The sequence below is a fragment of the Hippocampus guttulatus genome, chromosome 9, assembly GCF_054856545.1.
Source record: "Hippocampus guttulatus isolate MCC_2025c chromosome 9, RoL_Hgut_1.0, whole genome shotgun sequence".
Lineage (NCBI taxonomy): Eukaryota > Metazoa > Chordata > Actinopteri > Syngnathiformes > Syngnathidae > Hippocampus > Hippocampus guttulatus.
This window is the reverse complement of record NC_141269.1, coordinates 12,532,045-12,558,338: the sequence shown is the minus strand read 5'-3', so window position 1 is coordinate 12,558,338 and position 26,294 is coordinate 12,532,045. Positions and strand designations below refer to the sequence as shown.

At 38.5% G+C, this 26,294-nt stretch overlaps 1 long non-coding RNA gene across 1 annotated transcript; it reads left to right on the top strand.

The window, feature by feature from the left end:
* Window positions 1–274: 274 nt before the first annotated feature.
* LOC147200371 (uncharacterized) lies at window positions 275–18,230 on the top strand. The gene is made up of 3 exons (XR_015101882.1): window positions 275–473; window positions 4,354–4,427; window positions 17,934–18,230. It is a non-coding gene; the product is annotated as an uncharacterized LOC147200371 (long non-coding RNA).
* The last annotated feature ends 8,064 nt before the right edge of the window (window positions 18,231–26,294 follow it).

Genomic DNA, 26,294 nt, shown 5'->3' with positions numbered 1-26,294 from the left:
GCTTTGTGCCACATAATAAAGGTCACAATCCTAAACGTATCTAAATGATCTGTTAGATTTTAAATGTGATGCAGTTGGCCGTTAAATATTAATTGATTCACATGTATGAGTAAATTACATTGAAGAGGTTTTTTTTCCCCTTGTTTTGGAGCTAGTCATTTCTATACACTCAGGGAACATTAACCGTGCATTGTCATTGAATTAAGGTTTATGTCACCTTGTCTAATCTGGGATTGATAATCCCCTGTCACTGCTGACCCAGACAGACGGGCAGGGTCGGATAGAGACAGACACCTACACCAACACCTGGACGGCATTTCTGTTATGCAAAGTTATCTTTGCTGCAGATACTTCATATTCTGTCTCTTTGTGGCTGGACTTCGACGGGCTGTTGGGACCATGTGCACCACCATCATGGTTGTCTCCACTTTGGCTCTCATACTGCGCCAGCGTTTCATCAGCCGAGTCAAAACGTGAGTTCTTTCTCTTCGCATTCGTGTTATTCCAGTTTAATTTCCCACACTTGACAGCACAGCAATAGCCTACAATATACTATCATTGGAACGACAATCAATTGGTAGTCCCAAAAGCCAATTAATTAAAAAATTAAAAAAAAAACTACCACAATTGATGAACAAGGTAATGACTATGTGTTATCATTACATTTCACAAAGTCAAGGAACCTTTATGCAATAGCTATTTTTGAGCTCATCAACATAAATCTCCCACAGAGCTGCGTTTCATTGGAAATATAATTAACAGGCAATACTAAATGTAGTTAAAGCGAAAATATGTTCCAATCGCAAGCATCGTAGTCAATGATATCCAGTGGATTCTATTGTCCTTTAAACATTTTATTACACTGGTCAGCAAATTTTTACTGTCAAGTATGGAAAAAATAAAGTATAATTAGCGTTAAAAATACACTTAGGGATACATAAAGCCACCTCTAATTACAATTTGCTCACCAGCATTACCTACTATTAAACATATATATTGTGAGAAAAAATATAATAGTATAGTCCTAACTTTTGCGTGGATTCAGTATCCACTCAGTGACAATGTGAAAGATTGCCTGTCTCTACATGGGCCCCTACAACTGATTTGAGATCATTAAAATGTTTAGTCTATGTTTCACCCAAAGTGTCATGGTCTGTATTTTTGTTGATTTGGTTTCGACTGGATCTAGTTTTGTCATGTTTTCCCCGTGTCCGTTTTTTTTGCTCTCATATCTTCACGGTCTCATTAAGTTTTTGTGCCCATCTGTTCTCATCAGCCCAGTCCCTCATGCCCAACAATCAGCTCCAATCAATCAGCAGGATTCTTTCTGTCTTGCCGGATCTTTCTGTTGTGGGATGGGATTTTTGTGGTGCACTGTGGACCCAAGTGCAGGGAAGCAGGGAAGCAAGATTGGGGAGCAGGAGAAAAAAACGCAAAAAAAAAAAAAAAGTATTTTCAAAAGACTAAAAAGCCAAAACAAGGTATGTGAATTTATCCAACCTGCAAAATTAATAAAAGTCTTTAAAAATATACAGTATACAATATTGAAAGTAACAAAACACTGGAAGCAGAGTCAACAAAGCATGACTAGGGTACTTCAGAACAGACACAGCAACAGACGGAAGAGAAACAAAAGAAACCATGGAACCAAATGAAAAAATGAGAGACACCTGGACAAGACACGAGTAGCTGAGGGACCTGATTTGGGACTGGGCTGATGAGAACAGGTGGACACAAAAATCTAACAAGACAGATAAGACACGAAAAAAGGAGCACAGGGAAAACATGACAAAACTAAATCCAATCAAAACCAAATCAGCAAAGACACAGCTCGTGACACGGCGTCAGATGGAATAGGCTCCAGTTCCCTGTGACCCTGAACAGCAGAAGCACTAAATGGATGCATATGGAAAATATCTGAGAGATTCGGGATCATTTACATGGACAGTCTGTGTCTCAACCTCCCCCCCCCCCCCATGATATTTCAGTTTCTAATATATGTTTTCGAAATGAGGAGGGTGGGGCCAAAGCAACCGGCAAATCACTCACCAGCGTGGGGGGGGGGGGGGGGATTTGCAAAGCCCACAGTGGAAGGCCAGAGCCAAGATTTGAATCCACAACCTCTGAACTGCGAGGCAGAGAGGCTAACCACCACTCTGCTGTGCTCACCGAGATTTTGCACCATATCCATTGCGTTGAAAGAAGTCCGTCAAGCCCCACCCACGCTCGTCTCATTTTTCAGTGCCCAACCCTTTGTCTTGTTTTGATCATCTAACGCTACCGATGATCACCCCGGGGCTAGTGATCGCTAGTGTGCAGATGTTCTCATACATTAAGACTGAAGATGCTGCATCGTTGAAATTCATTGCCTTAAAAAGATAAATGTGCGGTCCTTTCCGACCTGTCAGTTATTGATCTGTCACGTGATATTAGGGGAGGTTCTTCAGCTTGAGGTCAGCATCTCAAACAAGAGCTTGACATAGTGTCCTTTCTGTGAGTCATTTTCACATCGCCATCGCGCAGTCCGCACCACGGTCTATCCAAGGTTCTTGAGCTCATTAGCGCAGGAAACATCGATAAAGCAACGTTAATACTCAAAGACCTCTGACCATGTTTGACATTTGTTACCTCGGAAATCAATGATTAAAAGGCCGGAGACTTGGATCATAAATGCTCAAAAGGAAGTAAACATTTATCATGCGATCTTCTGAAGCCAAGGGAATACATTTTAACTGCTGTGCAGCCTTTTATGTCAAACGCCTTTGAGATTGGATTTGGAAAAAAATTCCAGTGGAAAATTCATTTTTAAAACTCGGCCTGAGCAGCGAATTCTTGCGAAGTTAGCAATTCTTGATTCGTCACCTTTTCTGACAAATGGTGAAAATCAGGGGGTGACCTCTGTCATGAAAGACATTTACTTTCACGGTCAAAGAAATATTTCAATAACATGGAAATGAATTCTGTGCAACTCATAAAATGTAACACGAAAAATATTATTTGAAGATTGACGCAGGCTGGTTGTGGTCTTCAAATTTCTCTTTCATAAACTGCTTCTATGTCCTTAAAGTCATTAAAATAGGAATTGTAAAAAAAATGTTACTTCGGCCTTCCTCTTCGTGCCTTGTTAACTCTTGCCTGGCATGATGATCACTGTGAAGAATGGATGTTCATATCAGACAGGCATTTGGAACCATGGGCATGTGGTCTTTAGTATTGGTGAATAAAAAAAGAACTTTTTCAAATGACAGTTGTATTGCAAACATTTGCCAAACAACGGAATCACAAGGAAATCTTGAGCATTTTCAAAACGTATTCAAAATTTCCTTGTAACAAGAAAATGTTTGTGACAAGTATAACCGTTTGCAAGCTTTTTTTCCAACCTTTTTACGAATCCCGATGAAACAAAAAAAATCGCTGCGTTCGCCCAGTGAGATACTGGCTTAAAGTAGCACAAAAACATTGTTTTGAAATTCAAACAACTTTCACATCATGATGAGCGATCATAGGGATACAATGCTCAGCATCAGAATACGATGTATGGAATTTTCAGAGTTAGAATTCCTGACAAGTGAGCAAAAATGGATCCGTGTCAAATATCCATGGTGATGTGTCAGTTACCACCTTAGTCAGGAAACGAATGAAGAGCCGAACATTTAACGATGTGACCATATCCTCTTTGGCAGGGGTGAGGACATTTGCAGACATAGCTCACCTAGCCAGCTTTCATAATTTGTCACTCAAGGGAATCCAAAGCTTTATGGCATGCTGTGACAGCCAAGATGACAAATCTGCAATTGAAATGCCAAGTTCATTATGTTGTTGTGCAGCGGCGGCACTGGCACGTTGAAAAAGGCTGACACTTGGTTATGATGCCCTTTGAGGAAATTGTTTTTGATTACTGCCAAAACAAACATTTTCCATCCAGATGGGTGTTGTGTTTGCATGCTTGCATTATTTCGTGCTATTACTTTTGTTCCTCCTTTTTAATGTAAATAGACTGAGGTTTCACATCTGTTCAATGTATAATGACAGATCATTAAAAACAAGTGATACCATGTAAATGATGAGATATTTGCAAGAAAACATTCTCGTTTCTTAATCCTGATTGCAAGCAGCACCGAATTGATATTCAGTCACAACATTTTTTTCACAAGATGTCACAAACAAATGCTAGCTCACGCCTCGGCTGAATCTCCTTCAGACCTCCAAGCCCCATCTTGCTCATTGCCTTCATCCCCTCCTGCCGACACCCCTGTTATCTCATAATACGATAAAATGCAAAGTAACGTTTTGCACAGTTGTAGCCCTGACCCGCTGATCTCTACCATCACCAGCTTCTGTTTCTCTTCTCAGCTTTCCAAAAGATTCCAGCAAGAAGGCAGCAGCTAATGTGCACATCAGTGAGGCTCCGATGTGAGCCCGTACAGGTAAATGATAAAACTGCTTCGCATCTGAATGTCATGACCTGTTGTGTTTGTAAATGCTTCTAGGTGCTGTTTCCTTGCTTGTGTAGAGCACACATGAGAGAGAACGTCATTTCCATGTAAGACGCAGACGCCACACAAGCTGACGTGCACTCAAAGAAAAAAATGAAAAACAACAGACACACACACACACACACGCGCGCACGCATAAATAAAACCAATATGGGACAATGTCATTGCGGTCTGCCTGTCAGGTGTGCAGCACCTGCCTGTGACGTAGCACTGATAAATCTCAACGCCATTGGATGTCGCCGACAACTCGGACGAACTGGGCTGGCCTGAAATACCGACTGCTGGTTACATATACAGTCAATTGGAGGCATTGAAGGCATTTTTCACAATAAAAAGGACCTATTATAGCAGGCATTTTTTTTATAGCCAAAAAGACGACCATGTATTGTCAGGTGTTTTGTGAATTGTTAATTGGTGTGTTAGTAAGGCGTTTTTAGACGAAAAAAACGACCATATACTGTATACAGTAAGGCGTTTTCAGCGCAAAAAAAGACCATGTATAGTAAGGCATTTTTAGACGAAAAAAACGACCACGTATAGTAAGGCGTTTTTAGGTGAGTAAAAACGACCATGGATAGTAAGGCGTTTTTAGACTAAAAAAACGACCATGTATATATAGTAAGGCGTTTTTAGACGAAAAAACGACCATGTATAGTAAGGCGTTTTTAGCCGAAAAAAAACGACCATGTATAGCAAGCCGTTTTTAGACGAAAAAAACGACCATGTATAGCAAGGCGTTTTTAGCCGAAAAAAACGACAATGTATAGTAAGCCGTTTTTTGCCGAAAAAAACCCAACCATGTTTAGTAAGGCGTTTTTAGCCGAAATAAAGGACCACGTATAGTAAGGCATTTTTAGCAAAAAAAAACCCGACCATGTATGGTAAGGCGTTTTTAGCCGAAAAAAACGACCATGTATAGTAAGCCGTTTTTTGCAAAAGAAAAAACAACCATGTATAGTAAGCCGTTTTTAGATGAAAAAAAATAACCATTTTTTTATAGTAAGGCGTTTTTTGCCGAAAAAAAAACGACCATGTATAGTAAGGCGTTTTTAGATGAAAAAAACGGCCATATATAGTAAGGTGTTTTTAGACGAAAAAAACGACCATGTATAGTAAGGCGTTTTTAGCCGAAAAAAACGACCACGTACTGTATAGTAAGGCGTTTTTAGCTGAAAAAAACTACAATGTATAGTAAGCCGTTTTTAGATGAATTAAAATGACCCTGGATAGATAGTAAGGCATTTTTAGCCGAAAAAAAAGACCATGTATATTAAGGCGTTTTTAGCAAAAACAATACTACAATGTATAGTTTGGCCTTTTTAGCCGAAAAAAACGACCATGTTCAGTAAGGCGTTATTAACTGAAATAAACAACCACGTATGGTAAGGCGTTTTTAGCCGACAAAAAACGAAAATGTAAAGAACGGTGTTTTTAGCCGAAAAAAAAAATGAAAATGTAAAGAACGGCGTTTTTAGCCGAAAAAAACGACCATGTATAGTAAGGCGTTTTTAGACAAAAAAAAACGACCATGTATAAGAAGGCGTTTTTAGCTGAAAAAAACGACCATATATAGGAAAGCGTTTTTAGCCGAAAAAAATGACCATGTATAGTAATGCGTTTTTAGCAGGAAAAAAAACGACCATGTATAGTAAGGCGTTTTTAGCGGAAAAAAGACCATGTATAGTAAGGCGTTTTTAGACGAAAAAAAGACCATGTATAGTAAGGCATTTTTAGCCGAAAAAAAACAACCATGTATGGTAAGGCGTTTTTAGCCGAAAAAAACGAACATGTATAGTAAGGCGTTTTTAGATGAATAAAAATGACCATGGATAGTAAGGCGTTTTTAGACGAAAAAAACGACCACGTATAGTAAGGCGTTTTTAGACGAAAAAAACAACCATGTATAGTAAGCCGTTTTTTAGCTGAAAAAAAAACGACCATGTATAGAAAGGGTTTTTTTAGCCGAAAAAAATGACCATGCATAGTAAGGCGTTTTTAGATGAATAAAAACGACCATGGATAGTAAGGCGTTTTTAGACGAAAAAAACGAACATGTATAGTAAGCCGTTTTTTAGCTGGAAAAAAAAACGACCATGTAGAGTAAGGCGTTTTTTGCTGAAAAAAACCCCGACAATGTTTAGAAAGGCCTTTTTAGCCGAAATAAAGTACCACGTATAGTAAGGCATTTTTAGCCGAAAAAAACCGACCATGTATGGTAAGGCGTTTTTAGCCGAAAAAAACAACCATGTATAGTAAGGCGTTTTTAGCCGAAAAAACGACAATGTATAGTAAGCCGTTTTTTGCAACAAAAAAACCCCCCAACCATGTATAGTTAGCCGTTTTTAGCCTAAAAAACCCGACTATGTTTCTAAGGCGTTTTTAGCCGAAATAAAGGACCACGTATGGTAAGGCATTTTTAGGCCAAAAAAAGACCATGTATGGTAAGGCGTTTTTAGCTGAAAAAACCCGACAATGTATAGAAAGGTGTTTTTAGCCCAAAAAAATGACCATGTATAGTAAGGCGTTTTTAGCCGAAAAAAACGACAATGTATAGTAAGCCGTTTTTTGCCGAAAAAAAACGACCATGTATAGTAAGGCGTTTTTTGCAGAAAAAAAACAACCATGTATGGTAAGGCGTTTTTAACCGAAAAAAACTACAATGGAGAGTAAGCCGTTTTTAGATGAATAAAAACGACCATGGATAGTAAGGCGTTTTTAGACGAAAAAAACGACCATGTATATTAAGGCGTTTTTAGCAAAAACAATACTACCATGTATAGTTTGGGGTTTTTAGCCGAAAAAAACGACCATGTTCAGTAAGGCGTTATTAGCTGAAATAAACAACCACGTATGGTAAGGCGTTTTTAGCCGAAAAAACCCGAAAATGTAAAGAAAGGTGTTTTTAGCCGAAAAAAAACGACCATGTATAGTCAGGCGTTTTTAGACGGAAAAAACGACCATGTATAGTAAGGCATTTTTAGACGAAAAAAACGACCATGTATAGTAAGGCGTTTTTTGCCGAAAAAAAACGACCATGTATAGTAAGGCGTTTTTTGCAGAAAAAAAACAACCATGTATGGTAAGGCGTTTTTAACCGAAAAAAACTACAATGGAGAGTAAGCCGTTTTTAGATGAATAAAAACGACCATGGATAGTAAGGCGTTTTTAGACGAAAAAAACGACCATGTATATTAAGGCGTTTTTAGCAAAAACAATACTACCATGTATAGTTTGGGGTTTTTAGCCGAAAAAAACGACCATGTTCAGTAAGGCGTTATTAGCTGAAATAAACAACCACGTATGGTAAGGCGTTTTTAGCCGAAAAAACCCGAAAATGTAAAGAAAGGTGTTTTTAGCCGAAAAAAAACGACCATGTATAGTCAGGCGTTTTTAGACGGAAAAAACGACCATGTATAGTAAGGCATTTTTAGACGAAAAAAACGACCATGTATAGTAAGGCGTTTTTTGCCGAAAAAAAACGACCATGTATAGTAAGGCGTTTTTTGCAGAAAAAAAACAACCATGTATGGTAAGGCGTTTTTAACCGAAAAAAACTACAATGGAGAGTAAGCCGTTTTTAGATGAATAAAAACGACCATGGATAGTAAGGCGTTTTTAGACGAAAAAAACGACCATGTATATTAAGGCGTTTTTAGCAAAAACAATACTACCATGTATAGTTTGGGGTTTTTAGCCGAAAAAAACGACCATGTTCAGTAAGGCGTTATTAGCTGAAATAAACAACCACGTATGGTAAGGCGTTTTTAGCCGAAAAAACCCGAAAATGTAAAGAAAGGTGTTTTTAGCCGAAAAAAAACGACCATGTATAGTCAGGCGTTTTTAGACGGAAAAAACGACCATGTATAGTAAGGCATTTTTAGACGAAAAAAACGACCATGTATAGTAAGGCGTTTTTAGCTGAAAAAAACGACCATATATAGGAAAGCGTTTTTAGCCGAAAAAAATGACCATATATAGTAAGGCGTTTTTAGCCGAAAAAAAAACCCATGTATAGTAAGGCATTTTTAGCCGGAAAAAAAACGACCATGTATAGTAAGGCATTTTTAGCCCAAAAAAACGACCATGTATGGAAAGGTGTTTTTAGACGAAATAAACGACCATATATAGGAAAGCGTTTTTAGCCGAAAAAAATGACCATGTATAGTCAGCCGTTTTTAGGTGAAAAAAAACGACCATGTTTAGTAAGGCGTTTTTAGCCGAAAAAAATGACCATGTACAGTAAGGCGTTTTTCGATGAAAAAAACGACCAATTATAGTAAGGCGTTTTTAGACGAAAAAAAACGACCATGTATAGTAAGGCGTTTTTAGCTGAAAAAACCCGACAATGTATAGAAAGGGTTTTTTTAGCCGAAAAAAAATGACCATGCATAGTAAGGCGTTTTTAGATGAATAAAAATGACCATGGATAGTAAGGCGTTTTTAGACGAAAAAAACGACCATGTATAGTAAGCCGTTTTTTAGCTGAAAAAACCCGACCATGTATAGTAAGGCGTTTTTAGACCAAAAAAACGACCATGTAGAGTAAGGCGTTTTTTGCTGAAAAACCCCCGACAGTGTTTAGAAAGGCCTTTTTAGCCGAAATAAAGGACCACGTATAGTAAGGCATTTTTTAGCCGAAAAAAAACGACCATGTATGGTAAGGCGTTTTTAGCCGAAAAAAACAACCATGTATAGTAAGGCGTTTTTAGCCGAAAAAACGACTATCTATAGTAAGGCGTTTTTAGCCGAAAAAAAATGACCATGTATAGTAAGGCGTTTTTAGCTGAAAACCCCCGACAATGTATAGAAAGGTGTTTTTAGCCGAAATGAAGGACCACGTATAGTAAGGCATTTTTAGCCGAAAAAAAAACGACCATGTATAGTAAGGCGTTTTTTGCACAAAAAAAAAACAACCATGTATAGTAAGCCGTTTTTAGACGAAAAAAACGACCATGTATAGAAAGGCGTTTTTAGTCGAAATAAAGGACCACGTATGGTAAGGCATTTTTCGCCGAAAAAAAACGACCATGTATGGTAAGGCGTTTTTAGCCGAAAAAAAAACGACCATGTATCGTAAGGCGTTTTTAGCCGAAAAAAACGGCAATGTATAGTCAGCCGTTTTTAGCCGAAAAAAACGACCATGTATAGTAAGTTGTTTTTAGCCCAAAAAACTACCACGTATAATAAGGCGTTTTTAGCCGAAAAAAACCGACCATATATAGTAAGGCGTTTTTAGCTGAAAAAAACTACAATGTATAGTAAGCCGTTTTTAGATGAATTAAAACGACCCTGGATAGATAGTAAGGCATTTTTAGCCGAAAAAAAAGACCATGTATATTAAGGCGTTTTTAGCAAAAACAATACTACAATGTATAGTTTGGCCTTTTTAGCCGAAAAAAACGACCATGTTCAGTAAGGCGTTATTAACTGAAATAAACAACCACGTATGGTAAGGCGTTTTTAGCCGACAAAAAACGAAAATGTAAAGAACGGTGTTTTTAGCCGAAAAAAAAAAATGAAAATGTAAAGAACGGCGTTTTTAGCCGAAAAAAAGCAACCATGTATAGTAAGGTGTTTTTAGACGGAAAAAACGGCCATGTAAATTACAGCGTTTTTAGCCGAAAAAAACGACCATGTATAGTAAGGCGTTTTTAGCTGAAAAAAAACGACCATATATAGGAAAGCGTTTTTAGCCGAAAAAAATGACCATGTATAGTAATGCGTTTTTAGCGGGAAAAAAAACGACCATGTATAGTAAGGCGTTTTTAGCGGAAAAAAGACCATGTATAGTAAGGCGTTTTTAGACGAAAAAAAGACCATGTATAGTAAGGCATTTTTAGACGGAAAAAAACAACCATGTATGGTAAGGCGTTTTTAGCCGAAAAAAACGACCATGTATAGTAAGGCGTTTTTAGACAAAATAAAGGACCACATATAGCAAGGCATTTTTAGCCGAAGAAAAAAGACCATGTAGAGTAAGGCGTTTTTAGATGAATAAAAATGACCATGGATAGTAAGGCGTTTTTAGACGAAAAAAACGACCACGTATAGTAAGGCGTTTTTAGACGAAAAAAACAACCATGTATAGTAAGCCGTTTTTTAGCTGAAAAAAAAACGACCATGTATAGTAAGGCGTTTTTAGCTGAAAAACCCGACACTGTATAGAAAGGGTTTTTTTAGCCGAAAAAAATGACCATGCATAGTAAGGCGTTTTTAGATGAATAAAAACGACCATGGATAGTAAGGCGTTTTTAGACGAAAAAAACGAACATGTATAGTAAGCCGTTTTTTAGCTGAAAAAAAAAACCGACCATGTATAGTAAGGCGTTTTTAGACAAAAAAAAACGACCATGTAGAGTAAGGCGTTTTTTGCTGAAAAAAACCCGACAATGTTTAGAAAGGCCTTTTTAGCCGAAATAAAGTACCACGTATAGTAAGGCATTTTTAGCCGAAAAAAACCGACCATGTATGGTAAGGCGTTTTTAGCCGAAAAAAACAACCATGTATAGTAAGGCGTTTTTAGCCGAAAAAACGACAATGTATAGTAAGCCGTTTTTTGCAACAAAAAAAACCCCCAACCATGTATAGTTAGCCGTTTTTAGCCTAAAAAACCCGACTATGTTTCTAAGGCGTTTTTAGCCGAAATAAAGGACCACGTATGGTAAGGCATTTTTAGCCCAAAAAAAGACCATGTATGGTAAGGCGTTTTTAGCTGAAAAAACCCGACAATGTATAGAAAGGTGTTTTTAGCCAAAAAAAATGACCATGTATAGTAAGGCGTTTTTAGCCGAAAAAAAACAACCATGTATGGTAAGGCGTTTTTAACCGAAAAAAACTACAATGGAGAGTAAGCCGTTTTTAGATGAATAAAAACGACCATGGATAGTAAGGCGTTTTTAGACGAAAAAAACGACCATGTATATTAAGGCGTTTTTAGCAAAAACAATACTACCATGTATAGTTTGGGGTTTTTAGCCGAAAAAAACGACCATGTTCAGTAAGGCGTTATTAGCTGAAATAAACAACCACGTATGGTAAGGCGTTTTTAGCCGAAAAAACCCGAAAATGTAAAGAAAGGTGTTTTTAGCCGAAAAAAAACGACCATGTATAGTCAGGCGTTTTTAGACGGAAAAAACGACCATGTATAGTAAGGCATTTTTAGACGAAAAAAACGACCATGTATAGTAAGGCGTTTTTAGCTGAAAAAAACGACCATATATAGGAAAGCGTTTTTAGCCGAAAAAAATGACCATATATAGTAAGGCGTTTTTAGCCGAAAAAAAAACCCATGTATAGTAAGGCATTTTTAGCCGGAAAAAAAACGACCATGTATAGTAAGGCATTTTTAGCCCAAAAAAACGACCATGTATGGAAAGGTGTTTTTAGACGAAATAAACGACCATATATAGGAAAGCGTTTTTAGCCGAAAAAAATGACCATGTATAGTCAGCCGTTTTTAGGTGAAAAAAAACGACCATGTTTAGTAAGGCGTTTTTAGCCGAAAAAAATGACCATGTACAGTAAGGCGTTTTTCGATGAAAAAAACGACCAATTATAGTAAGGCGTTTTTAGACGAAAAAAAACGACCATGTATAGTAAGGCGTTTTTAGCTGAAAAAACCCGACAATGTATAGAAAGGGTTTTTTTAGCCGAAAAAAAATGACCATGCATAGTAAGGCGTTTTTAGATGAATAAAAATGACCATGGATAGTAAGGCGTTTTTAGACGAAAAAAACGACCATGTATAGTAAGCCGTTTTTTAGCTGAAAAAACCCGACCATGTATAGTAAGGCGTTTTTAGACCAAAAAAACGACCATGTAGAGTAAGGCGTTTTTTGCTGAAAACCCCCCGACAGTGTTTAGAAAGGCCTTTTTAGCCGAAATAAAGGACCACGTATAGTAAGGCATTTTTTAGCCGAAGAAAAACGACCATGTATGGTAAGGCGTTTTTAGCCGAAAAAAACAACCATGTATAGTAAGGCGTTTTTAGCCGAAAAAACGACTATCTATAGTAAGGCGTTTTTAGCCGAAAAAAAATGACCATGTATAGTAAGGCGTTTTTAGCTGAAAACCCCCGACAATGTATAGAAAGGTGTTTTTAGCCGAAATGAAGGACCACGTATAGTAAGGCATTTTTAGCCGAAAAAAAAACGACCATGTATAGTAAGGCGTTTTTTGCACAAAAAAAAAACAACCATGTATAGTAAGCCGTTTTTAGACGAAAAAAACGACCATGTATAGAAAGGCGTTTTTAGTCGAAATAAAGGACCACGTATGGTAAGGCATTTTTCGCCGAAAAAAAACGACCATGTATGGTAAGGCGTTTTTAGCCGAAAAAAAACGACCATGTATCGTAAGGCGTTTTTAGCCGAAAAAAACGGCAATGTATAGTCAGCCGTTTTTAGCCGAAAAAAACGACCATGTATAGTAAGTTGTTTTTAGCCCAAAAAACTACCACGTATAATAAGGCGTTTTTAGCCGAAAAAAACCGACCATATATAGTAAGGCGTTTTTAGCTGAAAAAAACTACAATGTATAGTAAGCCGTTTTTAGATGAATTAAAACGACCCTGGATAGATAGTAAGGCATTTTTAGCCGAAAAAAAAGACCATGTATATTAAGGCGTTTTTAGCAAAAACAATACTACAATGTATAGTTTGGCCTTTTTAGCCGAAAAAAACGACCATGTTCAGTAAGGCGTTATTAACTGAAATAAACAACCACGCATGGTAAGGCGTTTTTAGCCGACAAAAAACGAAAATGTAAAGAACGGTGTTTTTAGCCGAAAAAAAAAAATGAAAATGTAAAGAACGGCGTTTTTAGCCGAAAAAAAGCAACCATGTATAGTAAGGTGTTTTTAGACGGAAAAAACGGCCATGTAAATTACAGCGTTTTTAGCCGAAAAAAACGACCATGTATAGTAAGGCGTTTTTAGCTGAAAAAAAACGACCATATATAGGAAAGCGTTTTTAGCCGAAAAAAATGACCATGTATAGTAATGCGTTTTTAGCGGGAAAAAAAACGACCATGTATAGTAAGGCGTTTTTAGCGGAAAAAAGACCATGTATAGTAAGGCGTTTTTAGACGAAAAAAAGACCATGTATAGTAAGGCATTTTTAGACGGAAAAAAACAACCATGTATGGTAAGGCGTTTTTAGCCGAAAAAAACGACCATGTATAGTAAGGCGTTTTTAGACAAAATAAAGGACCACATATAGCAAGGCATTTTTAGCCGAAGAAAAAAGACCATGTAGAGTAAGGCGTTTTTAGCTGAAAAAAAAACGACCATGTATAGTAAGGCGTTTTTAGCTGAAAAACCCGACACTGTATAGAAAGGGTTTTTTTAGCCGAAAAAAATGACCATGCATAGTAAGGCGTTTTTAGATGAATAAAAACGACCATGGATAGTAAGGCGTTTTTAGACGAAAAAAACGAACATGTATAGTAAGCCGTTTTTTAGCTGAAAAAAAAAAACGACCATGTATAGTAAGGCGTTTTTAGACAAAAAAAAACGACCATGTAGAGTAAGGCGTTTTTTGCTGAAAAAAACCCGACAATGTTTAGAAAGGCCTTTTTAGCCGAAATAAAGTACCACGTATAGTAAGGCATTTTTAGCCGAAAAAAACCGACCATGTATGGTAAGGCGTTTTTAGCCGAAAAAAACAACCATGTATAGTAAGGCGTTTTTAGCCGAAAAAACGACAATGTATAGTAAGCCGTTTTTTGCAACAAAAAAACCCCCCAACCATGTATAGTTAGCCGTTTTTAGCCTAAAAAACCCGACTATGTTTCTAAGGCGTTTTTAGCCGAAATAAAGGACCACGTATGGTAAGGCATTTTTAGCCCAAAAAAAAGACCATGTATGGTAAGGCGTTTTTAGCTGAAAAAACCCGACAATGTATAGAAAGGTGTTTTTAGCCCAAAAAAATGACCATGTATAGTAAGGCGTTTTTAGCCGAAAAAAACGACAATGTATAGTAAGCCGTTTTTTGCCGAAAAAAAACGACCATGTATAGTAAGGCGTTTTTTGCAGAAAAAAAACAACCATGTATGGTAAGGCGTTTTTAACCGAAAAAAACTACAATGGAGAGTAAGCCGTTTTTAGATGAATAAAAACGACCATGGATAGTAAGGCGTTTTTAGACGAAAAAAACGACCATGTATATTAAGGCGTTTTTAGCAAAAACAATACTACCATGTATAGTTTGGCGTTTTTAGCCGAAAAAAACGACCATGTTCAGTAAGGCGTTATTACCTGAAATAAACAACCACGTATGGTAAGGCGTTTTTAGCCGAAAAAACCCGAAAATGTAAAGAAAGGTGTTTTTAGCCGAAAAAAAACGACCATGTATAGTCAGGCGTTTTTAGACGGAAAAAACGACCATGTATAGTAAGGCATTTTTAGACGAAAAAAACGGCCATGTAAATTACGGCGTTTTTAGCCGAAAAAAACGACCATGTATAGTAAGGCGTTTTTAGCTGAAAAAAACGACCATATATAGGAAAGCGTTTTTAGCCGAAAAAAATGACCATATATAGTAAGGCGTTTTTAGCCGAAAAAAACCCCATGTATAGTAAGGCATTTTTAGCCGGAAAAAAAACGACCATGTATAGTAAGGCATTTTTAGCCCAAAAAAACGACCATGTATGGAAAGGTGTTTTTAGACGAAATAAACGACCATATATAGGAAAGCGTTTTTAGCCGAAAAAATGACCATGTATAGTCAGCCGTTTTTAGGTGAAAAAAAACGACCATGTTTAGTAAGGCGTTTTTAGCCGAAAAAAATGACCATGTACAGTAAGGCGTTTTTCGATGAAAAAAACGACCATGTATAGTAAGGCGTTTTTAGCTGAAAAAACCCGACAATGTATAGAAAGGGTTTTTTTAGCCGAAAAAAAATGACCATGCATAGTAAGGCGTTTTTAGATGAATAAAAATGACCATGGATAGTAAGGCGTTTTTAGACGAAAAAAACGACCATGTATAGTAAGCCGTTTTTTAGCTGAAAAAACCCGACAATGTATAGAAAGGGTTTTTTTAGCCGAAAAAAAATGACCATGCATAGTAAGGCGTTTTTAGATGAATAAAAATGACCATGGATAGTAAGGCGTTTTTAGACGAAAAAAACGACCATGTATAGTAAGCCGTTTTTTAGCTGAAAAAACCCGACCATGTATAGTAAGGCGTTTTTAGACCAAAAAAACGACCATGTAGAGTAAGGCGTTTTTTGCTGAAAAACCCCCGACAGTGTTTAGAAAGGCCTTTTTAGCCGAAATAAAGGACCACGTATAGTAAGGCATTTTTTAGCCGAAGAAAAACGACCATGTATGGTAAGGCGCTTTTAGCCGAAAAAAACAACCATGTATAGTAAGGCGTTTTTAGCCGAAAAAACGACTATCTATAGTAAGGCGTTTTTAGCCGAAAAAAAATGACCATGTATAGTAAGGCGTTTTTAGCTGAAAACCCCCGACAATGTATAGAAAGGTGTTTTTAGCCGAAATGAAGGACCACGTATAGTAAGGCATTTTTAGCCGAAAAAAAAACGACCATGTATAGTAAGGCGTTTTTTGCACAAAAAAAAAACAACCATGTATAGTAAGCCGTTTTTAGACGAAAAAAACGACCATGTATAGAAAGGCGTTTTTAGTCGAAATAAAGGACCACGTATGGTAAGGCATTTTTCGCCGAAAAAAAACGACCATGTATGGTAAGGCGTTTTTAGCCGAAAAAAAACGACCATGTATCGTAAGGCGTTTTTAGCCGAAAAAAACGGCAATGTATAGTCAGCCGTTTTTAGCCGAAAAAAACGACCATGTATAGTAAGTTGTTTTTAGCCCAAAAAACTACCACGTATAATAAGGCGTTTTTAGCCGAAAAAAACCGACCATATATAGTAAGGCGTTTTTAGATGAAAAAAACGACCATGTATAGTAAGGCGTTTTTAGACGAAAAAATCGACCATGTACTGTTTATATAGTAAGGCGTTTTTACCCGAAAAAAACGACCATTTGCCCCACGGAGCGTTTTATGTCAGACAATATTTTCACGGACCGGCATTTAAGGTGTGGCGAATAAATTCTACAAAATAATATGCTAAGAGCTGCATGAACACTGGGGTGTTTTCGAGATAAACACGTGGAGCGTCCAATTTGGCCGCAACACTGATCGCTACGGTCTTAATGCCTTCAAAATACGATACAACACAAATTCAAAGTGCATGAAAATCTCAACTCACCACAATGCTGAATCAGTGCGAGCGCCGAGCTTGATTTTCTGCAAGCGGGTGGTCCCATCTCGGGGTAATAGGAGACAATGACACCTGAAGTGTGCACTTCATGTCGAGTCTACTTCCTCATTTTGTTTTAGTCGCTGTTGCTGCACAAAACCCCCGCCTCAACACAGGTAGCATGTCGGAAATGGCAACAGTGCTATTGTGGCGATCTCAGAGTTTTCAGCCATAACTTGAATCCAGAACACCGGCAGAGTTGTCGTCTCGAACGTACTTTTGAGGCCGCCGTCATTTGCGATCTCCAGCAGTTTATTTTACTCATTCAGCAAGTTCTGGTGTTTTGTTTTTAGCGTAATCAGTCACGTGACGGAGAAGCGTGGTTTGACGTGTGTCAAGTGACACAGCCGGATGTAACGGAGAATGCGGTAATTTTTCAAAATAAAATATCTTTCGTATTTCAAAACAAAAATACGATGGAATCAATGTAAGTTCTTATTGTGCGGCCCGGTACCAAATGCCCCGAGGACCGGTACCGGGCCGCGGCCCGGCGGTTGGGGACCCTTGATGTAGGTGATTGAACAGTCAGAGGTGGTGCCAAAAAAAACCCTTTCTGCACTGAAATACAATGAAATTAATTTTGATTCCGTTTGCTGCAATACAAACCGGATACTTCATACTTGACCATAAAGTTAATTTAAAACTTAGTACCTCAATTCAAAAACAGAATCTGACGTTGAAAAAAACGTCGTTTTGTATTTGTAAGACTGAATATGAAAATAAACAATTTAATTTTCAGTGAGGATCAAATACAATTTCAAAGAAAAAAAAAGTCTATCGTTTCAAATTCAGATTGTACAATTCAGAATCAGCTATTCAATTTGATTCAGAGTAAAATATACAAATCCATCCATTATCTGAGCCACTGACCTTCAATTCGTGTAATTCAAATTCAGTATAAACTATTTAAAAGTTATTCACGTTTAGTTTTTGGTGGCAAATATTCCGCCCCACAGCGTCACACCTAGTTTAGTTTTGGTTGTAAAGTGTCCTAGAGTGAAAGTGGTTGAAAGACGCTTATAAATGAAATGTATTATTATTATTATTATTATAAGAAATTTCAGGGGTTATTTTTACTGACCATTCATTGTTCATGACATGTACAAATGTTTGTTTTCCTAACACACTGTCCATTCTTGTTTTCTTACAGTTCTTACAGCCGCTGTGAGACCTAACAGCCTAACATCTTGGGCCTCAGACCAGGAAATTGATGTCATAATCAAAAGATGGCTACATCGGGCTCCTGATCGGGGTGGTGACAGGAAGGAGAGCATGAGAAGAAAAGAGGACATGGAGAGCGCAACAAGTTGATGGACAAAAAAATACCGTTCAAGAGTAAGCTGCATCCCAATTTGGACTTTGTGTTCACTGTTAAATAAAGAAAAGTTATATGGAGTAATATGTGAGGTTCACAAATTATGACAATAAACATATTTTTATAACAGTCGTTTTTGAGACATTTTTTAAAATGTGGGTCAAATATGGCTCATGAAAGATGTGGCTTAGTTGAGGTTGAATTCAGGCTGTTATCAGGAACCTGTTCTTGCCCAGCGTCGGGCCGGAGTAGGGCCAGATATGGTTTTACAATGCGGCTCAGATCTGGGCCGAATGCGGCCCACATCATGGATGCCTGACGTGGGCCACTGCAGGACCGTCATTCATTGAGGTATGTGGGCCGAGTGTACGTGCCATGTCTGCCCCAGAGCTGGGCCAGACCAATTTTGATGACTGGGTGGGTTCAGATAATTGGTGAGACACATCAGAATTAAAATGCCTAGTATGGCGAGGTTCCCTGGCCTTAAAACATGTTTTGTACATTTTAGTTGGACGGATGACGGTGGGGATGGGGTGCAAGCCTACACCAGGGAGCTGTGTAGAACAGGATCCATTTCTAGAATCAAATAACAATATAGTGCTTGACACTGTTGCGGTCAGCCCAGTGGCCAAGGACACACTGTTAGAGAGAGCCTCATGACAAAGAAAGGAGGCAGCCCGTCCCTTGACGCAAGTTTACCGCAACACTGGAGAGATGGGCGAGAGTGGAGCATCGAGAAAAGATAGGACCCCAGAGTAAGACTATTAGGCCTGAACATCTCTTCTTCAGTTGTTGTTGGGGGTTTTTTCAACCTTTGGAAGAACCACTAATGTGAAAAAGATCTGCGTTATATTCTGTGTAAGAGATCCTCTGGATAGTTTATTAACCAGACATCATCTATCTATCTATCTAGATAAAATATCTAGATAGATAAAGTTCTCTTTGTGCTGAATTGTGGTTGTGATCAAATTAAACACCATATCTTGCCTCACATACACTTTTGACCGTAATAACTAACTCTTATTTCCACCTTCAGAGAAAGGACATTGTAGTGGTCTATTGATGTTAGACTTTATCCATCTCTCGACTGCAGTTGCGTTTGTCATTCATACATGATAAAAATTCAATCGTTTCAATTAAAAGCACTCTTGAAATGTTGCAATACACAAATAATTATCTCCTTTAATGAACTCATTTTTCACGAGACGCCCCCAGCAGTGTAGGCGTTAACTCAACATCTTAAATGAATTGCTCAATAACTCTCGTGCTTGACTGACAGCTTTCATTAGATCGATTATTTATTAAAAAGGGGTCACCGATGGTGTAGTGCATAGGTGTCAAAGTCAGGTCCAGGAGGGCCGCTGTCCTGCATGTTTTCCAAGTCTCCCTGTTGCAACACACCTGATTCAAATGAACAGGTTCAATGTCAGGCTTCTGCAGAGCTTGCTGATGATCTGATCATTTGAATCAGGTGTGTTGCAACAGGGAGACTTGGAAAACTCAGCGGCCCTCCAGGACCTGAGTTTGACAGCTATGATGTAGTGGGTGGGACAGTGGCCTGACGTCAATTCAATTCGACTTCAAGATGTACTCTGTGACAGACTGGCGACTGGGGTGTGGTCTTTAATTCTCTCCAAATCATCCTGGGTAGGCCCCAGCCACTCAAGTGGGATTGAAAATTTAATCATGGCCTTATTATCACGACAAAATGTTGATATTGTCATGACTTTTTGTTGCAGTCCAGTCACACACATGCACTATTCAAAAGGTGTCAGTGCCACCTTTAGTACAAATGCGCATATACTCAATGGGCCTCATTCACGAACAAATGTGTAGAAATAATCTTACTTTGTTCTTTCTTCCTCATGATCCTATTTTCAAAAGCTTGCTGAACGCAGAAACTGACAACATAATAATGAAGTCAATCATTTTAAATGAATTTCTTAATTAAGTGAAATTAGAAAATGCTGCACCCCAAACATGCATAGGGGAAGAAATGAAGAGCGGAGAATGAACAAACACTGCATGTGTTGTTAAAATAGATAATAATGAATAAATAGCACATCAAAGAAGCAATTGTGGTCGTCCCAACTTCATTGGCATTGGGGGAGGTATTTTATTAGACAGTGTTTAATAGTGGTCATCTTATCGGGTTAGTATTACATTGGACGCTGTTGTCGAATGGCCATCAGGAGAATCCTTGGTCAGCCCTACACTGGTAATGACCTTGTTCAAAATCCTCACTCCTCGTCCCGTGCAATGACCAAATAAGAATTTAATTTGAGGCTTCAGCAAGTTGAGCTGCTCCCCAGACAGACTTTAATTAGATCTATAGAACGAAATAAGCTTTGTGTTTATATACCAAACGTTTGCACTTTTACTGTAGTTGAAAATAAATGTGAGCAGGCTGCCATCAGGAAAGCAAACAGAAAGTGAGGTTCAGTATTTCATTATCTTAGAAAAGTCAGCTCGCAGAATAAGTGGGTCTGGTGTAAAAAAAAAAAAAAAAAGTTCGAAATTGTTGAATTCTCCATTTTGTTTGACCCACTCTGCCCACCTGACCTTGCCTCCTTCTTGTGCTTGAAGATGTGGGTATTGGACATGCAAGCTGCCACAGAGAGAAAACTGATGATCTCACTCAGGTTGCCTAAAAATGACCTCTTTTTGCTTGAAGAAGATGAAATTCATTAGTTAGCATAAAAAAAATATATACTGTATATGTAGGCTGCACAACAAGAATTGTAGTGTCGGTGTGAGTACTGACTTGAGAATTGTGTTCATTTGCATTTAGTTGTTTTTGACACTGTGAAGCCTTTGTTCGAAATCCTCAAGTGATCACCAAACAGGTGTATAGCTGCAAACTTTGGGTGATGACTATCGGGCATGGATTTTCTGTTGCATCTTTGTTTGAAGAGAACAAAATGACCCAAAGTAACACGGCAGCAACCTCCAAGCGACTTCAGTTTTATGAGACATTTCCTTTAATTAACGGCGAGTTCAACAACACTTTCAGTTGCATTCTGGTGAATCATGACCGTTGTGTTCCAATGTACAGAATATTTGCAGAAAATGCTCCTTTTCATATTTTCTGAGCAGAAAACTGAAAAATGACTCTTGTTTTCTGCCACATTTCCTAAATGCTTGACTCCTTATTGTGATTCAGGTTGTATTCCTGTTTGCTCTCCCTTTGTATTCCAGGGTGCATTCATTTCACATTCCGCTGGAACCAAAAGGCAGAGTTATTTCTGTAACAGACAGAAAGCACCTCTGTGATCTGAAAAAGGACCGAGTGCCGCGCATCTATTAAAAACTCTATTATGGCAAATGTCTCTGTGCCACTATGTACCAAGTCCCGGTGCACTCCTGGCCGAAGCCAAGGGAGCTAATGTGGCTAATGATTCCCCAGGAACATCGCCTCGGCCAAGCATGCACTCTAATCATGCACTGTGTGATCGAGGCGGTATGAAACATGAATATCTATCTGTCGTGCTCAAATTACAAGGTGAAAGCGGGACTTTGGTGCATTTGAAGGTAATGAGTATGGCCTTCCTGAGAATACTCGCAGAGCACAGGAGTTAATCTAATGATGGGAGAGGCCCATGATGCCTAATGGCTTCCTAGAGAGTGACACGGGGTGATCGGGAGTGATGGAGGGTTCAATGCAGAGTCCTTTCGCTTGTATCCAACGCTTGTATTGCAGACTTACTTTGTCATCTCTCCACCGGACTTGAAGACTCCGAATGAGGACTGGAGGGCATTAAAGCCACAACAATGATTTTATTGTCTCCTGCGAGACTAAAGATAACTAGAGCTGTTGACTGTCGAGGAAGCGTAAGCATTTTGTCATCGATTCAACAATGTGACCCGGACTAATATTTCCTGTCATTAATCTGCACTCATTACAAATCATTTACAAATACCGGTTGCGCTCATGTTGCTGAAAAATCTGCGAAAAGTGAGGGAACAGTGTATATTCATTTGAACAAAAACTGAATGGCCCATATGGTAAGGCTACCTTTTTTTTTTTTTTTTAACCACATTTACAATGAGTTTGGTTAGCCTTACTTCCAGCCTAACATTCTTCTTCTTTTTGGAATTATTGTCAGAAATACACCCCATGGTTTCTAATAACATAAAATGAGCCTTGCTTCTAATTAATGATTTCATTCACGCTATTATTTATATGTATTGTCCATTAGATTTTTTGATCTAAAGTGACCCCCCCCCCCCCCCCCCGCCCCCCCCAACAGTTACATTTCAATCACTTGTTCAAAAGATTGGTTCTGCAGAGAGATGTTTAACTGTGAGGTTTCTCTCACGGCATATTTAGAAGCCAACATTATTTCAAGAGATTTTAAAGCCATATGCTGATAGTTTCTGAAGTTGAATTTCATGAGCAACTACATCAAAAATAAATGAACAGTTCTTGTCAAACATCTTTTTTTTGTTTTGTTTCTGACAGTCTACCACACAGCGCATTTTATTTCTGATTATTTCCACTTGGTTTTGGTATTAATTATTGAAATAGTTTGCAATCTCGACATTCACCTCAGTTGAATCAGTACTTGTCTTTTTTTGAAGAAATACATATAGTTCTCTTTCAGGTATAGAGTGTGAGCATTTTGCCACCACTCTTACTCTACATGAAACATGACTTATGCGGAGGTGATCAGTGCCTGGTAGGTGACGAAATAGCCATCATAGCCAGCATAATTACCTGTCCTCTGTCTTTCAAAGAGTCGGATTAATTTTCTCATGGTGTCTTTGTCTGTGACCTTTCTTCAAGTTTTTTCTTTTCAATCTTGAAACAGGTGATTTTTCTCTTTCTGGGCATATACCGTAGTGTTGCTTAGCAACTTGTGAAGAAGCAACACACCTCACTAGAAGTCAGTTCAACCAGCATCAAAGGATTAATGCTGCAAGTGCTTTGCTTCTTCGCTTGGCTTTTTGCGCCACTTTTTCTCAAAGGATGACAAGAACAGAAGAAAATATTCCCCAGAAGGTACTGTGAATTAACCAGACTCACAGTCTGTCACACAGACGACTAGATGTACAGTGTTAGTTCTCTGAAGCTCTCGATAGATAGCTCTAGATATCATTGGATAACTGAGCTGTTTAGCATTGTTACTTTTAGTATGCCTTCTGAAATTGTTACCAGTGGATGTAGTCGATCACTTTTGTATTAACGGCAATACAAAATTACCTTGACTTGATGCATTTCAACTTTCTGTTTTTATTTCAATGCGCTCATCAAAAGGACATTGATTTTGATCTTGAGACTGTTATTGTGCACTTGCGTCGCATATCTACTTGTGATGTTTGACAGAGCACCGAGTGAAGATGAAGAATGCTTGTCACTTGCGATCAAAAGTAAAAGAGTTATACTGTATGTGTGAATTGTGTTTAGACAGTTTACATGATCACATCTTACATTACATTACATTACATTTTGGAAATAAAGGTATGTTTGGATTTAAAGGGCCCATTTTCCTGCCGAACAGAAGTATAATGCAATGTGCAAGCTTAGAGTTTTATTTCTTTTGGTATTTTTGTAGACAGGTGCAGTTAGTAATTGGAGTTAGCGCTGTTGTGGGAGTGAACAAAACAGATTTGATTCCCGGCCATCCAAAGCGGCTCATTCCCTTTTTAAATTCAGCGCAGGAGAGGTGCGCGGTGTTTAGCTGATTCACTGGAGTCCATGCAGAAGTACAAAGTACCTTGATAAGAAACTGAAAGAAGACTTCCACTTGTGTAGGATGCAAAGTTGGCCCCTGGGCACTTGGAGACTGCTTTCCACCCGCGATCATGCGTCTGTGTGTGAACACCCACTCCACCAACACACACAGTAGTTGTGCTGCAGTCGGGGGTGCTTTTAAAAATATATTAAATAACAATAACAATGTATCCAATGAATTGATTTCTACAATTATTTAGATGGTTCGATGCATGCGGAAGTCATATTTATAAATAAAATCAGACGATATCCACCACCTATATCACAGGTGTCGAACTCCGATCCTGGAGGGCCGCTGTCCTCCATGTTTTCCAAGTCTCCCTGTTCCAACACACCTGATTCAAATGATCAGATCATTAGCAAGCTCTGCGGAAGCCTGACATTGAACCTGTTCATTTGAATCAGGTGTGTTGCAACAGGGAGACACCTGTGATTATATCAACTGAGTGTAGAATCTGTCTGGCTGCGCTTGGATCAAATCCACCAAAATCACGTTACACCACCTCCGCCGCAAATTAGACCTGGTTTCACCTATTCTGAAGTCTAATATACTTTCTGTCGCCAAATTCTCAGCTGTGCCAACAGTGTTTAATAGGAAACGCCCTCGGTCTACCAGAAGATCAAGTGACACCAAATTCCCAAACACGATAAACTAGACTTGTCCTGGCATGAAAATCAACCGTCTTTACGAAGCGTGCACGTGTCTACAAAAGTAGGGCCCAAGATATCATGCAAAAAAGTGTGTTTTTTATTTTTCATGATATTTTTAACAGGGCACAGCAAACAATTTGATTCCCAATGTGGAGGAAGAGAAACTGCGTGTTAAATAAAGGCTAGCGTTTAAAACGCAGCTCACGTTTATGAGAAATGCCATGGCCCTTTTTTATCATTATTGTCAGACAGACGTTCAGAGAGAGCCTGACAATGGCTTTGATTCTGTGGAAGTGAAAATTTCAAAGGGTTACACAAGAAAGCGTAGCTCTCAAGGTATGGAACTATGGAAGGCACCGAGTGATGAAAACTTTCTCATATTATGTCATCACAACACAGAAATAGAGTACATCCATCCATTTTCTATCCACACTGTAGAAAATTGAACTTGATAATTATTTAGGCTGCCCACAACTGTAATAACTTTTCTCTGTGCAACAGTGATTCACAATCTCTGGATCTCTAAAAACAACCGTCACGCAACATGGTATCTTGAGACATACTTTATTTAAATGCATAGTGGGAGACAAACAAATGTACTGTATTTAGTTTTATTCTCTTTTAAATTCACAGGGTACAACCACTATTAGACACATTAACACATCTGGACTATTTAGAGTTTCCATTACCCTAACATGCATACAAGGAAGGGGAGAACATCCAAATTCCATACAGGAGGGCCTGAGCCGAGATTTGAAAGGTATAATGTACCTCACTACTGCACAATCAGATGTGTTATATACATGACATTTGGGTTGAAGTAAAATCCTGGAGAAAAAAAATCTAGATGTGTTTTACTCTACTAGTTTCAGGAAACAATCCCCACTATTGCCTTTGCGGCACAGTGGCGGCTCACGATGTTTTTGTATGACTTTTGACATCCCTACAATATATTGCCGTTTACTTGAGAAAGACATTTTGTGCATGAAATATTCTGTCTGCGTGGCTGGAGAAAACATTGGAATAGAAAGCATTGGGCAGTGTATTTTTTGACCCACTTTTCCCTGTGGATGGCTTTACAGTTATTTCACAGTTGATGAGAGCGTATCTTCATCATAATCGCCATCCACCCTGCTGAAGCAAGCGGCGGCCTCCTGCAGTGCAACCAAGAGTCTGATAAGACACCATTCACGCCCGCCGTTTTGGATCAACAAAAATAGCCCTGCAAAGACATCCACATGTGACCACCTACACACTGTCTGCTGGTTAAAAGGGTGGCTGTAGTGCATTTGGAAAGGAGAGGAGAATAGCAAGGCGCGCCTTCCGAAGACTTGATATGTTTGTTCTCCTCTCTCAGGCCCACTTCAGGAAATGAGCAACGGCATCTATGTGAAGAGGTCACGCCCAGAATCATGAGCGCCATGACTCTGTGGTTGACACTATAATGGTGGTAATGAGAAAATGGAGAACACACAAACACAAGCCTGACTCTCAAGTCCATGAATAACCCATTCATTTGATTGATTTTGACAAACAAAAGAAAGCTGTTCGTTAGACTTTAGAAATGAAATTCTTTTAGGTTCTTGAGTGAGACCCACCCGTGAGAAAACTGTCGAGAGACCATATAAATATCTTTTCCCCATAGATTTACGCTTCCCTGCCCATTAAACAAACATATAACATCACTTGGAGGAAATGAAAAGAAGACATGCTCGCACAGCTATCCAAATAAGAGGCACGGTGTGCTTACTTCAAACTGTTTATTTGTCATTCTCCGTTGAAATTCACTGCGAAACTGTCACATAAAATAC